We start from the raw sequence: 17,525 nt of genomic DNA on the forward strand, positions 1-17,525 counted from the left end.
GTATTGGTGTGTTTTGGTATTGGTGGAATTGGTGGCGGTTGGATTGGTGGAGGTGGTGGTATTCATGGTGGTGGTGGTGGTGGTATTGGTGGCGGTCTTGTTGTTAATAAAACAAGCTTTTGAAAACAACCCATCAGGTGGCTTTAGTACAGATAATATGTAACACAGATGTGCTGTTGTCAGCTTCAGCCCAATGGCACAGGATTATGTGCTACCTGGAATTCACATGACTTCATTAGCTAACCATTTCTAAATCCATTTTACTTGGGAGGGGGGTGGAAACAGACACAAGATAATGCCGGGTTAAGTGATTATACGCAGGCGCCCGTGTTACGGGGAAGGCCATGCTGCTTAAAAAGCACAAGCGGTTTTAGCTGAAACAGTGCATGCAGTAAGAAAAACTCAAAGTAAATAGTGCTCACAGACGAAAAACAGGCCCCATGTAACAACTGACGTAAAAGGGCCAGTCGCCATGGGAGGGTGCAAAGGAAGACAAGGCCGTACTAAGGAGGGACAAACAAGCCTTATAACGAATCCGAAGGCAGCATTTATGAAAGACAATGACACAAGCCAATGAAAAATATGGGAGGAGAGTGGGCGCGGCTTCACTCCCATACTCTACTACAGCAGTCTCGCAGAGCGAGCAGTGCATGCGCGCTGCCGCCGCTAGGCTTGACCTAAAAATGATCTATTTCATTGTGACATTTTACTGCAGCAGTTTATGTGTTCTGCTACACAAATTAGGATGACTTACCCATTGTTTTCTACGGCCATGCAAGGAAGTCAAGATAATATACAAAAAATGTCACATAAATTACCTTGATGTACAAATGCACCGGTATAACAGGTTTCACAACTCTGCCATCAGAAAGCCAATGGAGGAGTAGAAATAAGAATAATCATACACAGCAGATCCGGCATCACACCTACGACGAGCTTTTGCTCCTCGTGAAGATGCCCCATTGAACTAAAAGGACAATAGAGAAAAGCTAACCCAGTCATACTGAAAACCTTTAACACACCACCCATGTATGTTGGCGCGGAGGTAGTGCTAGAAGTGTACGCTGTGATCTATTACTGAACAGGCATAGCATCTCATGCCAAACCCTAATCATAAATGAAGTCCCACACAATTTATTTCCTCGCACAGCTTGTATTTTATACCACACACATTCTAAAAATAAGGACCTAACTCCGTATTGGGGGAGAACACTTGTATTCACAGCTGAATTACACTGCGGTGTAATAAGAGAGCACAGTTATTATCTTGGCTTCAGCATACTGTAATGCCCCTGTATTTTAACAATACTTGCAATTACGTTTTTAGTCACTGATTAAAAGGTTCGTCACAAAGAGTTTCCTACTTTTTGTAACATGGTTAATGTTGAATAGGATTGGTAAGATGCAGTCTTCAGAAACGATGAACACCATGGAGCGGCATAAGTAATGCTTTCCTGGTACATCTTATGTTATTATATTGCTCACGGTAGGTACAACGTTCAATACATTTTAAAAAGCAATATTTTTAAGGACAAACCATGCAGACACCAATCTTATATTGTTTAATAATAAGCCCTAGGGTTCAATATGGCCATTACCTTATTCCTTTGAACCAATAACCTGTGCACACTCACCCCCTCTGTGCACTTCCACACACGCATGCGGGTTCAATGTTCCCTACTTGTACACGCTTACGCACAAGTTGCCAGTTCGTTCCCTCTCAAGATAGCTGCTCTCTTTATGACTTTCCTTGTATCCACAAGCAAGTGCACTATACATGACCTACAGGGACATTTGTTTTAGCTTAAGGTACAGTGAATGGTGGTGAGAGTGAAGTAATTTTAGATTTTATAAGAAGAAACATACTGCCTGTAGTAAATGAGCGCAGAAACGCACTACACTGATTATAAAGTGCACGGGTGCTGGCAGATATCACTTCTCCGTTTATAAAAGTATAAATCCTTAGCATGCTTACCATGGGTAGGTGCGAACAACACAAGTAGGCTTTACTGGAGACACTCTGGGGTGCGTGTGCTCAGAGGCAGTCAGCTTGGCAGAGTAACTCAGTGGCCACATTCCAGAATGGTCAATGACATAACAACAATGAACCTCGTCATCATAAACACATTAAAGCATAAAGGCTGCCACGGAGACACGAGTGTGGCTGCAAGTTTACGTTCATAAACAAGCAGTGGCAAAGCCAATAGGCCTCTGCAATTCGAGATGTATTGACGTTGTCAATGTCGTTTAGCCATGTGTTATGGAGTTGATGTATGTGATGTGGATTGGATGTATGTGATGTGGATTGGATGTGTGTGATGTGGATTGGATGTGTGTGATGTGGATTGGAATTATGTGGTGTGGATTGGAACTATTTGTTGTGGTGCTGAGTGGAGTAATGTGTAGTGGAATTATGTGGCATGGTGTGCAGTGGAATTATGTGGCATGGTGTGCAGTGGATTTAAGTTGATAGTAATGATGTAGTATTGAGTATACTAAAATTATATGGAGTGGGTTTGTGTTTCATGGAGTGTACTTGTAATTATGTGGAGTGGTATCTTGTGTTGTGGAGTGACGTAGTGGAGTGGAATTTTGTGGTGTGTTGAATTTTGTGGTGTGTTGAGTTTTGTGGCATGATATGGAATTCTGTGTTTTCGACTGGAAATATGTAGTGTGTACTGGAATTGTGTTGTGGAGAGAAATTATGTGGTCTGGTGTCGTATGATGTGGCGTGGAATGGATCTGTTTGGAGTTGAATTGTGTGATGTGGAACTGTATGACGAGTGAATGATGTTGAGTGTAATTATGTCGATAGTTGTTTTGTGGTATAGAGTGGATTTATGTGGGGGTGTATTTATGTGGTATTGAGCAGAGTGGAATTATGTGGAGTTGATTCATGTGGCTTTGAGTAGTATAATGTGGAGTCTAAATACGTGGAGTGGTGTGGAATGGTGTGTTGTGAAACTGTGTGGCATGTGGAATTATGTGGCATGGTGTGGACAGGAATTATGTGGAGTGGACTTGTGGCATGCTGTGGAGTGGAATTTTGTGAGAAAGGTCAGATTATTACAGAGCACAGGTACCACGTTTTATCTGTACAAAGTCAAAGGCCCATATGTCAACAATGACTCTAAGAGAGAGGCGGGTGTCACAGAAACCCAAGCATTACTCTGGGTACAGATGGAAAACGTACAGAAATCCTTTCAAGTCCCAGCACAAATGCAAGACACTCCTGCAACTGCCACCAAAGGGTCAAAAGTACTGTAGACAGCCAGAGCGAAATAGAGGAGACAGGTGGAAATACACTGGGTGACATACACACACTACTATACAGATTAGAAGGAAGAAGAGACCATGTAAAACATCGGGCATTAATACAGTAAAGAAGGCACATTCCAATAAATCATACACAAGTAGAGCAAAAAAGAAGCACAAGAAATCCCCCAAACACCGAAACGACATGCAGTACAGGGTGGTAAAAACAAACAACCATAGAACACACAAGTACTGTACATGTGGAAAAAGGATAGAAGTAGGGGTGATATTAACAAGAGCTTAAGGGCATATTTTAAAATGCCCCTGGTCGGAGGCTCAGGTTTACTGTTACTTGCAGGAGACCAAGATTGCTACCAAACCCGGTATGAGTAAGCGTCCCATTCATGGAAACAAGAATACACAACCCTTTGTTAGCTTGCCTATAAATGAGCGAGCCCAATGCTTTTTAGCTGAGGAAACGAACTTCATATGTGCGATGGGTGATCTTTTGGAAACAAGTAAGTGTATGCCTGTAAAACAAATGGAAAACTCGACTTTCAGTAACAGGCGCACGCAATGCAGAGAGGGCGTGTAGAGTGTGGCTTTAGAAACACATCTATAAACAGCAACACAAGGGGGTGCTGAGGCGGGGCACCATTGATGTAAGTTTATGAGAAGCCAAAAAAAACAAGCATTGGCATAGCCAATAGGTCGCGCTTTTGGGACTTTATAAGTATTTAGTTATGCAGTACAATACCCTTGGTGCAACAACATTAACTTTTGCATGGTTAAACACTTATAAGGTCCCAAAGGCGAGACCTATTGGCTATGCCAATGCTTGTTTTACACTGCTGTAGTAGATCAGGCGTGATGGGATGAATTTCTTGCCTGATTTGTGTCGACATCACAGAAAATAAGGGACAGAAATTAGCATTTTACCAATAAACTTTAGCAGATCAGGCGTGATGGGATGAATTTCTTGCCTGATTTGTGTCGCCATCACAGAAAATAAGGGACAGAAATTAGCATTTTACCAATAAACTTTAGCACCTACTCTTGGTTATGCTTCCTAAGTGATCCTTTTCTTCCTTTCCACTTCCCCTGATTCTTCTGTAATTGTTGAACGATCACCTTTCAAAAGAAATCTTTACATGTATTCTCCGTTAAAAACCCTTTTTTATACTCAAATGTGCAGTGAGTGGTCTTTGCACACAAATTGAAGAAATCAAACCAATAAAAGAAAAATTGAAAATTCAGACCCCAGATCTATTGCAGCCCATTTACTCGATTGGCAAGGTGTTTTCTGGTAGTGGTTTTTGCTTCAGAATATTAAAACTAAAGTCTAAATTGTTTAGTAGGGGTGGTTGAATCGCTATTTTTGTTGCAAAATACACGCAATCTTCTCAAGAATTATGTGAATTGCTCAAGATGCATTTTGCCAGTCATCCACATGAAAATTGTATGAGGGCAATGTTGTGTGTACGAAAGTCATCCGAGATACAGGCGGCAGTCAGGTTGGAATAGAAAATGTGGTCTCGGTCGTGGCTCCCATCAATTTTACCAGCTGAAAAATGTTTGGACAAGAGAAAATTACATGAAAAAGTGTAAGCATCCGAGGAGAACAATTATGCAAGTGTGTGTAACCCAAACAACGGAAATTACGAAAGATTACACTGAAGCATTACAAATGTTGTCCGGCCTAGTTCGGGGAAAACACAAGTTCTCACAGGAAATTATTTGTTTTTGTATCTCCTTCTGTGCACACTGGTCAAATTCATACGCTTTTGTTGTGTATATATCTGCAATTTGATATAAAAATATGATGTAAAAAAGACAATGGCCTGAAGCACCAGGGAGCGAACACAAAACCAAGGGGAAGCGTCAGAGACCATAACCACAAGGCCGCAGTAACACAACGAGGCGAAGCCTGCTGTGAAACATGCGACCTAAAGCACTGCATGAACATTTACCACCATGGAACACTTTGAATTGTAACCGCATGACACAATCACATGAAAAACAGCGTACAAGGAGCATAAAGGCACCCCGTCCGGGGAACGCGCGCTGCACAAAGTGACAAGCAAAGCATAATGTCCGGTGATTACTAAGTCCCCAGGATTTGAACACATAGCCCGTGTAGTAAGAGAAAGACACCGTAAATGCAAAACGAAGCAACACAGGACACAATGTCACGGGGAGTGTAAGTGACTTGCCCAGAATCACAGGATGATGACGACGTTGCCGAGAAACGAACCCGGTTCACCAGTGGGAGGACAATCGCGCTAGCCGTTAGGCTGAATCCACTCCCATTACTGGCAGGATGCGAACCCTTGCCCCGCGAGAAACCTACACCACAATGTGAAACATAGGCAGGTGATAAGATGTATGGGAGCAAAACCGACAATGGCTTGCCACGTAAGTATGCGGTACCAACACCGAGCCGGATCGCCGTTGATACCAACGCAAGCTTCTGTGTGTGCAGGGCTCGAGGTGCAGCCCGACACCCAACGGATCCGGTTCCAATGAGGGAACAGAACCCTGGGAGGTGCTGCCATCACCCCACGATCACCATTCGAGAGAAAGGACAGACGCAGCGAAGGAGAAGGGCAAGCCTGCTCACCACAATCCACAGGACACAAGCAGAGGTGCCGGTGCCCAGCCCCCGCTCCAAGCAGTACAGACGGATGCGGGGGAACCAAAAAGATACCCAGCATAGGCAAGCACCTACATTCTGGCAGCAATAGATAAAGAGCTCCTCATCACTGGGAGGCAACAAGTGGGTCGCACATGAGTGAAGGCACCGCACAAAATCGAACCGCAGCCGAGACTCGAACCGGGAGTTCCAATACCTGATCGACAGTTCACACACCGGAAACAAGGACACCAAAAGTAAAAGTGCAAAAGAAACACTCAAATGAGCATGGCCCAGCGCAAGTTCCGCTGAAGAAGTACTGCACACAACACAGTAGCCCAAACCGTAGCAGCCTCCAAGAAACAGTAAAACATAAACGCGCCTGATCGCTCTAACGTAGGAGCGTTAAAAGCACAGCATGTAGGCAGAAAACGCCACCAACCCAGCACTGCCGCACCCCAGACGCTCAGTGCTGGAGCGGCGGTGCAAAAGCATTTAAAGATGCCGGGCAAAGTGGACAGCCAGCCGCCCCTATCGCTCAGCGCGGGACCAACGCCAAACAAAACCGCCGCCCCAATTCAAACATACAGTTATACAAAAATAGAAGGGGAGCGGCGGCTGAAAGCAAATGGGGATGCTAGAGCAGATCCCGGAAAAACAGTAAATCATACAATTATAATGGAGAACAGCAAGAAAAGCAGGAGCATGAACTTTACGAATAAGTGGTTTCAGTGGCGCGTTTCGCTTGCGGGAGCGAGCAGGGGCACCATATGTTTGCAAGTTAATTACAAACAGATGGTTTCAAAGCTCGCTCCCGCAAGGGAATCGCCAAACGTGCACGGGTTGCCGTAGAAAGCAATGCAAAGCGTGCACGTTTTTGCCCGAAAAAGCGAATCAATTCCTAAAGGTCTCCTCCTGCGTAGGCGAGACCTAAAAACAAAAACAACCTAGTTGTCCGCACCTGCCTCCAAAAAAGACATGGCCATTTATTTTATTTTCATTAATCTGTGTTGGATTGGTAACTTAAACGAACAAGCATTGGCATAGCCAATAGGTTTCGCCTTTGGGACCTTATAAGTGTTTAGCCAGAGCTATTGGCTTTGCCAATGTCTTTAGGCTATAGTGTAGAGGAGTGAGGCTGCTGGGCAGCATGTTGAAAAGTTACTGTGTGCATCGTGGTAGCATGTAGAAGCAGGGCATTAACAATTGAAAGGAAATCGATTATTAGAGAATGTTGAAATGTGGAGCACTGACATTTATGCATTATGAGCTCTGGGATTTATATTGGAGACTGTGCTGTAGTATGTGGGAGAATGAACCCTGTGATTAAGAAGTTAACTGTATGCCTGAGAGGCAGGAGGACCCTGCTCCAAAGAAAGTAGCTGGACCAGGGAGCATGTGTTCAGCACCTTAGAGAGAGCTAGTATTTGAGAAAGTTAAAAGAGGGAGCCTATGGCTTGTTCCTTGGAGAGGAAGAGAGCATGCGCTCTGCCTCAAGAGAAATTAAGGTGGATGAAAGAGGTGTGATAGGCCTTGGAGAGAAAGAATAGTCTTTTGTACCGAACGAAGATTAGAAAGAGAGACCAAGTGTGTATGTGTATGTGTGTGCATTAGAGAAAGACAGAAACAGAGGAATAGGTGTGTGTGAGAGATAAGGGGAAAGAGCCAATGAGAGACCATCTACTACGTACTTTATAGACAGACTGCAACTTAGTGAGGGAAAGTTGTGGAGTAAACACCAGTCTGTCGGTCCTCCGAGAGCACTTAAATGCCACTGCACAGGTCTGGTTTGTGGCAGGTATTGGTGGCATATTTAGCCTAACAGGATTTTTTCGAGGCATTTTATTCAGATTCAAAAAGGTGAAAAACAGGGACACGTTTGCTGTCAGCATGGTCTTTTTTTTGCCTATGGGAAAAAAGAGGGACACATAAGTTTTACAAGAACAGTGTCACCTTTCCCAAAATTGTTAAAAAGTAATTTGAACTTTCAAAACAAATGTGCACACTATAGCGTCTGTGAAGCAAACATGTTTAAAACAACACTGTAAGCACAAAAATGTCTTCAAATGTGACATGCTAAGCTTTGGAGTGCATGTTAATAGTTAAAAAAAATTGCATTAGATCTTGATAGAAGCAGGCGTCCATCAATTAAGTTGTGCGCCTAGACCAAAGCTGGTGCTAGATTGCTAATCATTACTGCAGGATAATAACCCCAAAACAAAAGGCTACCATATTAGATTGTGAACCCCTCCCATACGTAATGAGTCAGGTGACAGCACCTAAATGCATTACAGAAATTGTTTATAAATCTACTAAGGTTAGGTTTGCGGTCATATTTGAAGACAAGCACGAGTAACCCTAACAGACTTCTTGGAGTCATAGGTGGTCAGAAACTGGATGGGGTGGATTTTCCTGTTACCTTTTTTTTAAATTGTAATTACATTTAACAATCCATATTCCTCTGGGGCATTTAAGACCAAGGTTTCAACTTTGGATTGGTCTACTTTGTGACTTCCTTTATATTTTTCGATTTGTATGCAGCACATTTAAATGAGGTTTACTTGTTATGGAATGCGTATATTTTTGCTCACATATTTAAATGGGTTTGACTATATGAAGAATGAACGATAAACAAAAGGCCCAGTCTACCAAATGTGTTTTGGCGCAATAGTAAGGCAGCCCAGAGAGACTCAGAGGTGGCGGTAAAATAAATCGGATGCAGTTCTTAAAAAAGGTTTGGTAGTTAAAGTCTCTGAAGTAATTGAAAAGAAAAAAATTGGATAACCAGAGTAACAATTAGAGACAAGGCATGGCAACGGAAACCTTTCTACGGTGTAAAAATAAATCCTACAAGAGTTTAAAGCATCAACACAAAAGCAATTCAAAGGGGAGAAGCAGAGTCTGCACACTGCGGTACCCAATATGCTGAGGACCAAAACCGATCCTACTCGAACGAACGCACGTAATCCACCATACCCAAAGGAAACAGGTTGCAGAAAAAGATTCAAACAACCCACAAAAAAAACAAAGTGGTACAAAAATTGTGCACGCCCTGATCAAACCTTCCTTTTTTTACATAATTTCCAATGACGCTACATACCCTTAACTGCAACGCCCTCTCCTCGATGGTGCAGAAACTCAGCTTTATGGCAGCTGGAGCAGGAGGAGAGCCCGGGAGTGGTGTGTGCGTGCGTGCACAGTCTACTCATTTTCAAGCACTGCACTCGTGCTTGTGTCACGCCCCTGCTCGCTCCCGCAAGTGGATGCAGCCACAAGCACGAGTGTGTACTTGAAAATGAGCAGAGCGACGGCTAAAGGCCCTTCTATGCAGCGAATGATCGCTGCATAGGCGATACCTAAAGAAAAAAACGTGCAGCGCTTGAAAAGCAAGCAGTGGAAAGACACAAGTAATGCATTCATGTTACTGGGGAGAGACACATGTACGAAGAACAAAAACAGTACACACTATCTAGAGAATAAAAAAGCAAATTAGAATGACAAAGTCAACCAATAGTAAGCAATGTGCAGACTGTAAAACCACTGTAAACTAATAATGTACCAAGATTACTAGTGCTTAAAAGGCTACTGGCCCACACAGTAACAAGCATCGGCAAAGTCAGTTCAGACATTGTCTGTCTTTATGCCTTTCATCTCTGGCAATAGTTGTTCTGCTTTGACAGAGGTTTGTCTAACTTTACTGTTGGGGAATTTGGGAAGCCCTCGGCACACAAAATCCAAAATATTTATTTGGGCTGACAAAACACACCTTGTCATAACAGTCCCAGACACTGAAGGGAGCTACTTTGTCCAAGGAAATGCTCTTGCGAACAAACTGAACAAGGTCAGTCACAGTGAAGTTAGACAATGGTTGAAGGCACTCACCCACTGCCCTCTGTTTGATGAAGTGAGAGGAAGAAAAACATGAAGGACAACAACATATCAATGAAGAGGGCTGGCCAAAAGTCCCAATAAGTGTATTATACATATAATTTTAGTAAAATCAAAGGTCTTTGCTAACACCAAACCTAAACAAGCATTTACAATGCAACGGTTTCGCCTTTGGAAAAGTTAGAGCGATTGGCATTGTAAATGACAATTTTTTTATTTATGTGTTCGTTTTGAAAACCGATAAATAAATGGCATTGTCATTTGCAATGCCAATAGCTTAATGTCTCGCAAATGCCACACACACCCACACCGAGCCCCCCCACACAGATCCCCTCCACACAGAGCCCCCCCCACACACACAGGCCCCCCCACACACACACCCACAGAGCCCCCCCCCACACACACACACACACAGAGCCCCCCACACACACACACACACAGAACCCCCCCCCACACACACCCAGACAGAGCCCTCCACACACCCACACAGAGCCCCCCCCACACACAGAGCCCCCCCACACACCCACACAGAGCCCCCCACACCCCCAGACAGAGCCCCCCACACACACCCACACAGAGCCCCCCCACACACCCACACAGAGCCCCCCCACACACCCACACAGAGCCCCCCCCCCACACACCCACACAGAGCCCCCCCCCACACACCCACACATAGCCCCCCACACAGAGCCCACCACACAGAGCCCTCCACACACCCACACAGAGCCCTCCACACACCCACACAGAGCCCTCCACACACTGCGAGCCCCCCTGTGCAAGTTATACACTGTTCGAGATGAACCGACCGCATAGGTAACCAACAGGTGTAAAAAGGACTTCAAAGGTGACAGACTGGGGAGAGCGATGATGATGTAGGAGTGAGAGAGAGAGGGATTGTGCAGATAAAAGAGGAGTGTGAAAAGGGTTGTACACAACAAGAAGTCTGTGAGGGAGTGTGTAGATAATGGGTAGGTTTGGGTGGGGGAAGCTCTTTGTGTAACATCAGGTGTACAAGGGATTGTACAGGCAACAAACAAGTGTGAAAGGGGCTGCAATGATGTACACTGGTGAAAGGTAGTGCTGCAGACAATAGTGAGGTGTCACAGAGGAACAGTAGGTAGGTGTGAGATAGCTGGGCTGTAAAACTAACTCAAAACTAGAGAACCAGTGAATTGAAACAATGTTTCGGTTATTCATGTAACCTCGGTAATACAGCGGGCACTTCAAATGGGGCAAGTGTTAGGAAACAAGGAAGCTGCAAGGTTCCCAACCACTATAGCTGATACAAGCAAACTATACACAACATAGGCAGTGAACTCTGACAGTGGTTTCATAAACAGATATAGCCGGGAAAAAAATTGTAAAACTAAGATTTCTAAAATGTGTTTGGAGTAGTAGGGAAGCCTTCAGCATCTGCTGATTTTGATTTTTGTAAACAAATGTTATTAATTCGCAATAAGACATAACATACAGCCCGCGGGGTGTTATGGAAAGATCTGGTGTCCATCACAAAGTTCAACACAGTGGAACACAATAGGTGTGTAATAATCCTTATGCATCTATTGTCAAGCATCTGTTGATTTTGATAGCACTTTTCGTCTGTAATGACTCCCCGATTGTCAAGTTGTGCACTGCCATGTTTCTTGTGCAAAATATGTATTAATGTAGAATGACCATTGAGAGAAGTCACAGGGCATATGATGCCGCGTTTGCTCTAACTAGAACTTAATGATCACACGGCATATCACCTACAATCATACGAAGTGCGAAAAAGTACTACATTTTCAATTTCAATTTACAAAAAAACTAAATGGACAGGTAGGGCATGAGAGCTCTCACTGCAGAAAGAACCCCTGTTAGCATAAAAAAATAAGATGACTGGTTGCAGCATTGTCTAAACCACTTTCAACAGAGGACTAAAAACAAACGAAAATCCAGACAACCCTCATCATATAATCAAACAAGGAGTCTGTAAATGTGTTTGACAAACGGAAGCTGTTTTTATTGTATTCGACTCGCGATGAGCAGGAGGATTATAGAACATATAGAATTCTGCTGTCACATTTGTCAAATATGGTGAAGATTAGATTCAGATACGGAAGGGATTAAATGCTGAAATACAACATCAGTGGCCAGCAAGAGAAAAATAGGGTGCGGCCTATTTCAGCAACAAATTCCAGTAACATGTGGGTTTCGTACAAATAACTTCTGAGCAACTACAATCACAGAGGTAAAAATATCGCTGTACAAGATGTAAAGTCTTTCAGGCCGTGAGGTTCAACCCCATTCCTCCAGAGAGAGTTAACCCGGTCTGACAAGCAGCGGTGTCCTCAATGACCTACCTAACTCATCTTTGCGTTCCGAGAGTATGACTTCGTCTCAAAAAACAACGCAAGGAAGAATAACAAACCAATATATTTTTCTAAACAAAGTAGCTGGCCAATATTCTGCCTGCAATGTAGGGCATCAGTAAAGAGTTTCCCTTTTACCCCTCACCATTGCCTCCACAGCGGCAACAAAATACGCCATTTCGTTCCAAACAAACCTCTCCTTTTGCTAAACTTAAAGACACCCTTTTGTTACTTTTCATTGTGTACAAGAGAGAAGCCGTGAGAGTGGCATACTGTGGACTGCCCTACCTACGAAATAAAGTGGAAGCGATTTAGTTACTCAGTGGCGACGTGATTTTTGTATTCAGTGAGAGCCCTTGCCTGTTTAGTTTCTTCTTGGAATGTATCAATAGTTGCAAAGTGCAGACAGTGTTCGCAAACCAAGTGTTAATTTTACATCCCTGCTGGGTTGTATTATCTGGGCCCGGCCTCTTCTTTGAAATTCCGTACAAAAAAATGGTCTATTGATTCTGTTTTATTTCCTTATTCCTGTGACCATTTCAGCTACCTCAGCAAAAAGGCAATCGATACTGAGTGGAAGTCATGTCTGCATGGAGATTAAGCGCTCGAAATCTGCATCCAACACTCGAGAGAAGCAGCATGTTACCACGTCAGAACAGTAGCCTGCAGTCAACCCAGCATTAGTAATTTGAAGATGGTGATGATGAAGAAGACAGATACATAAAGCACACAGATGCTCCTGGGAGCGTCCTGGCGCTAGACAACAGGATCAGTGCACCACGAATAGTACGAGAAAATAAAGTTTTCTGCACTGAGTTGTGAGAAAACCTTTCTGTTTCTATCTTCCAAAGTTCACCAACTCTTGGCATATCAGATAAAATGAACAGTGGAAGGTATGCAGACAAAGAGGGCGTGATAATGACAAGATGCCGTGATATTACTGAAACCTTTTGAAGACAAAAACATACCCTGGGATTCATTTATACAATTCTTGCAATTGCACTTCAGCAAATAGTCAATAGAAAATGATTTCACATCAGTTCAAACTGCGATGCCGATACATAGTCTATAGGACGAAGGTAACATGCACGCTGGCTGAGCTTAGAATGGATTATCCACCTTCCAAAAGTTTAGGGATATATTTTACCTTCTAGATGTGTGTGCAGTGCATTCCTTTGTAGCAACATTGATGCATGTTAAAGACACCACCCTTTGCTCTGATATTAAATGCTGTGCGTTCTAAGTGATGGGCACGAACACCCACAAAAGACTTCTAATCTCATCACTGTGAACACCTATGTGTTTAAAAAACACACACACAAGCTGCATCCATGCACGGAGGTATCCATAAATATCAATAGCAACACCAGACAGCTTTCTCTGCGGAGGCTGGTTTTTCATAAATAAATAAGTATCGCAAGTAGGTAAAAATCTTGAGAGAACTTTCCACTAGGTAGTTCCATGTGAGTGTGCGTGGTGAACTTCAGTTCTGTGTTCAAACAATGGTTGGATATTGTGGTACTCGATGTCCATATTTTGACATACTTTGCTGTTCTCGATGAAACACTATGCCGACAGCTTTCAATGCAAAGGTAGTCGACGTCCCACAAGCCTTCTTCAGCTTGAACTATTGCATTCACCTGAGGAAGGACGGACTCAGGCTTACACATTTTTCAAACAAAATCTTGTTTTTTCCTAAAAGTGGCAGGCAGAAGCCGAAATGTGTTTACAATTGTGAGCTCAGTTCAATACTTCTACGACCGCTGAGGCAAACTGCTTTCCTTGTAGTTTAAACACGTCGGGAGGGGCGAATGTTTCAAAAAATGCTTTCTATAATCGTGTAGCTGCCATCGCCCCCACCCCCAAAACAGTCAAAGGGATCTAGTGTTCTTTCTGGTGGCTGACTAGTGTTAAAGTGAACGGGACGAGGATTGAGTACAGCGGGGTGGCCGACGGTCCCAGCGCTGCTCTCCAGTGCTCGGTGCGCGGCACCTCGGCCACGAGTTCCCCCTGGAAAAAAAAACCTGCAGTCTATAGGATAGGATCCGCTCAACACAGAGCGAGAGACGGGCACGCCTCCTCATAGCCTCCCCCACTGAGCAGAGCACTGCAAGTATCACATGCTTCGCTTCCTTGGACCAACCAAACCCCAAGGGCCAAAGACTGGCATCGAGCATGTACAGACTTTATATTTCACCACAGACTGCGAATGCAAGTGACAAAGTGAGTGCCCTGGCGTTGGGCTTTCCCAACCTGCGCACACCCACAAGCCAACAGGATGCAGCAAGAGACCTATATATATACACACCCCTTCAATCTGTACATTCTTGTACTGTCCAGCCGGGAGAACAAGCAGAGCACAGGAAATTACATGCAACATTCACCTTGGTCATCTATGGCAAACCTTTCACGCCAGCCAGCAGAAAACAGGAAGTAACAATACAGGCCACCTCCAGGCCATCACGATAGCGCAGCGAGTGACAAACCCATTGCCATGGGCAGCCTGGCAGCACAGCAAGTGAACAATGGCTTTCCTTCTTGTTACACAACAACACGTACACCTCTACCCAGGCAAGCAAAGCGACAATACAGTGTGTGCCAATGCACCCTCAATCTGGGCATCCTTGCAGCAGTGCACAGCAAGTGGCACACAACCTTCATCCTACCCAGAATCAGCAGCAAAGTACCAAGAGTGATGCACAACCCTTACTCAGGCCACCGCCGGCAGCATGGCACTCCCTGCTACCTACAACCCTCACCCTTGCCTTTCCTGGTAGGAGGGCACTGCAGGGTGCAATACAACAATCGCCCTGGCCATCATCCTCTACATTTAGAGCGCAAGTGAAATGTACCCCGCGCCCAGGCCCTTCATAGACCGAAAAAAAAGGAGAAACATTTCTCTGCGCTATAGCCGGGCCAGCAGAGCAAGTGGCAAAAATGCCCTCAAAGCTTGGATATAACCCAGTCTCTCACACCGAGCAATGGGTGATAGATAACACGTGACTCGTGGTCAACCCAACTTCCCTGACAGACAGCCAAAAGCAGAAATATCACTTGTTCAAGTATATTTGGCTGCTACCCCCTCCCCCAACAAGAAACCATTCTGGAAAATCAGATGGGCGAGTGGGACAAAAAAGTCAAAACCGATCTTTGCAGAGCACCTACCACGCCCGCAGCGAAACCTTCTACAAACAGGCCTGTGGCAGGGGGAGCAGGGAGTGCACGGAGCCCGCCCCTTCATTGATGGCTGTTCCTTGGGGACATCTTGTTTTTGCGAGGAGGAGCGGCAGGGGCATTGCTGTTCACCAAACACTATCTTTTAAGCGGGTGGGACGTTTGCTCACGATCACCGGAAATAAACGGTTATAAACACTAAGGGTGAGAAATTCCAACCCCAGACCAGCTATTAGAAACAAGGGAAATAAAACTAAACGAAGTAAAATAAGGCAACAGCACTGTGAAATAAACTTTCATTTGTTGAATATACGGCCAGCGTGGTTTAAATATGGCAACGTTCTATGCTGCGCAGACAGGGGGCTGACCATCGCATGAGAGTTAAATAATTAGTACAAGGAATGCTGTAAGAGCAAATAATAAACAAGCTCAGCGAACGTCTCCATCTCACAGCGCTACAGACCCCGGAGTTCAGAGACATCGAGGCAAGTGTTATTGCTGACAGTCCCCCTCAGAGAGTTCCATCTACAGGACTTCGCTTGCTAAGAATGAGCAGAGCGGTCGACAGGAGATGAGCAGTTCGGTCATGCGGGACCCGAGGAAACGTACCGAAGACCGGATCGCCTTCCACAGGAGAGGAGAGCTCGGTGATTGAGACGTTCTGGACGCAGACATCGGATCGGGGAAGCAGGCGGCCTGTGCTATGATCTACGGGTTGGTTTCCCTGTCCCGACCCCACCCCGCCATCAGCGCGTGAACCAGGGAAGCGGATAACGCTGCAGGGCTCTCCCGCCTCTGATGCCGCCGGGCTCCCTCAGCTCACGGGAGCCCGGCAGAGAGCCCGCCATGGTTGTTCTCCTGTCTCCCGGGCTGCGGGGGGGGCGGGACTTCCGGCCGGCCGCGCAGGGATTGGCCGGCCTCGCAGGGATTGGCCGGCCAGAAGAAACAGACAGCACAGCCGGACCAGATTCGGGGCGTTCCCGGCTTTTGGCTGACGTGGCATGACGTAGCCAAAAGCCAAAAATTCTCGGGAACGCCCCCGAATCTGGTCCGGCCATGATGGACGCCTCTCTGTTCCAATGGCTAGCCTCCATTTATGGAGCTAGCCAATGGGGCAGAGGGCCTATTCCAAGAGTCCCTACTGAAGACTAGAGATTTCTCTGGGGGCGGAGCTTACGCTCCGTTCCCCAGTCGAAACCTAAAAAAGACAATCAGGCCCATCGAGGTGTGAGCCAATAAAAGACCACTCCACCATTATAGGCAACTTATAGTAGGCCGATTCGGTCCAAATAGCCACTAGACACACCAAGTCCAAAAAACATAACTGGGCCATTTAGCATACAAGGCCACTATGATTAATATGTAGATTAAGGCGCTTTAGTGAGTTGAAGGTTTACTGCTGAAACATTCGGTGAGTTGCACATCACAAGTTCGAAACCCAGCAAGGCTGGCTCAGTCTTTCATCTTTCCAAGGTAAGTAAACTGATTACTCTTAGACTGCACAATAGCAAGTGCTTTGCAGTTTTATAAATGTGTGGTGTGAAGCGCTGTATATAAGATAAACTCATTGTCACCCCTGTGTAGAGTGAGGGTATTGTGAGTCACGAGAGAAGACCTGTAGAGTTGGACTTGTGTGTGAAGCGCCATTATTGTACACTTACAGACACTACAACTCCATGGTCATTTCATCTACATCACAGCTACCTAGAGACTAATTAAAATATTTGCTTGAAGTCAGAGAAGTGTGTGTGTGTGTGTGTGCCCTCTGCTGTGTAAGAATACATCTCTTTATTTTCTAAAGCCAGGCTTTCTTCTTCTGTCATCGGCAGAAGGCAGAATCTCCACTGAGCCAGCTCTAGCTGAGGCTTGGATGTGTGCTTTGCCCCCCTGCGAAATGTAAATTGTTTAAATGTCTTTTGTTTAGTTTTTTTTTTAAAAGCTAGGAATTCCTGGTTTGACACCCCAATGGGACGCCGGAGCTAGGAGTCACAAGCCGCCTTCCCAGGATCACACAATGTGGAAAGATGAGAAGCTGGTATCAGAACTTTGATCTGGTGCTCCCAGAATGGCCAACATAGCCCCTAGACTATATTTTGCATATGCTGAAAAAGCCTTTAACAACGACTCAGGGTTAAAATACTGCTGAGCACAGGAAGTGTGACGAGTAGCCAGAGTAAGAAGCATGGTCTGGATAATGGTAAGACTTAAGGATGCAGACCCATTGC

At 45.0% G+C, this 17,525-nt stretch overlaps 1 protein-coding gene across 1 annotated transcript in view; it reads right to left on the bottom strand.

The window, feature by feature from the left end:
• Positions 1-17,525, bottom strand: part of KPTN (kaptin, actin binding protein) — a 197,985-nt gene that overhangs the window by 153,825 nt on the left and 26,635 nt on the right. The gene's annotated exons all lie outside the window — the stretch shown is intronic.

Source organism: Lissotriton vulgaris, chromosome 9 (genome assembly GCF_964263255.1).
Source record: "Lissotriton vulgaris chromosome 9, aLisVul1.2, whole genome shotgun sequence".
Classification (NCBI taxonomy): Eukaryota; Metazoa; Chordata; class Amphibia; order Caudata; family Salamandridae; genus Lissotriton; species Lissotriton vulgaris.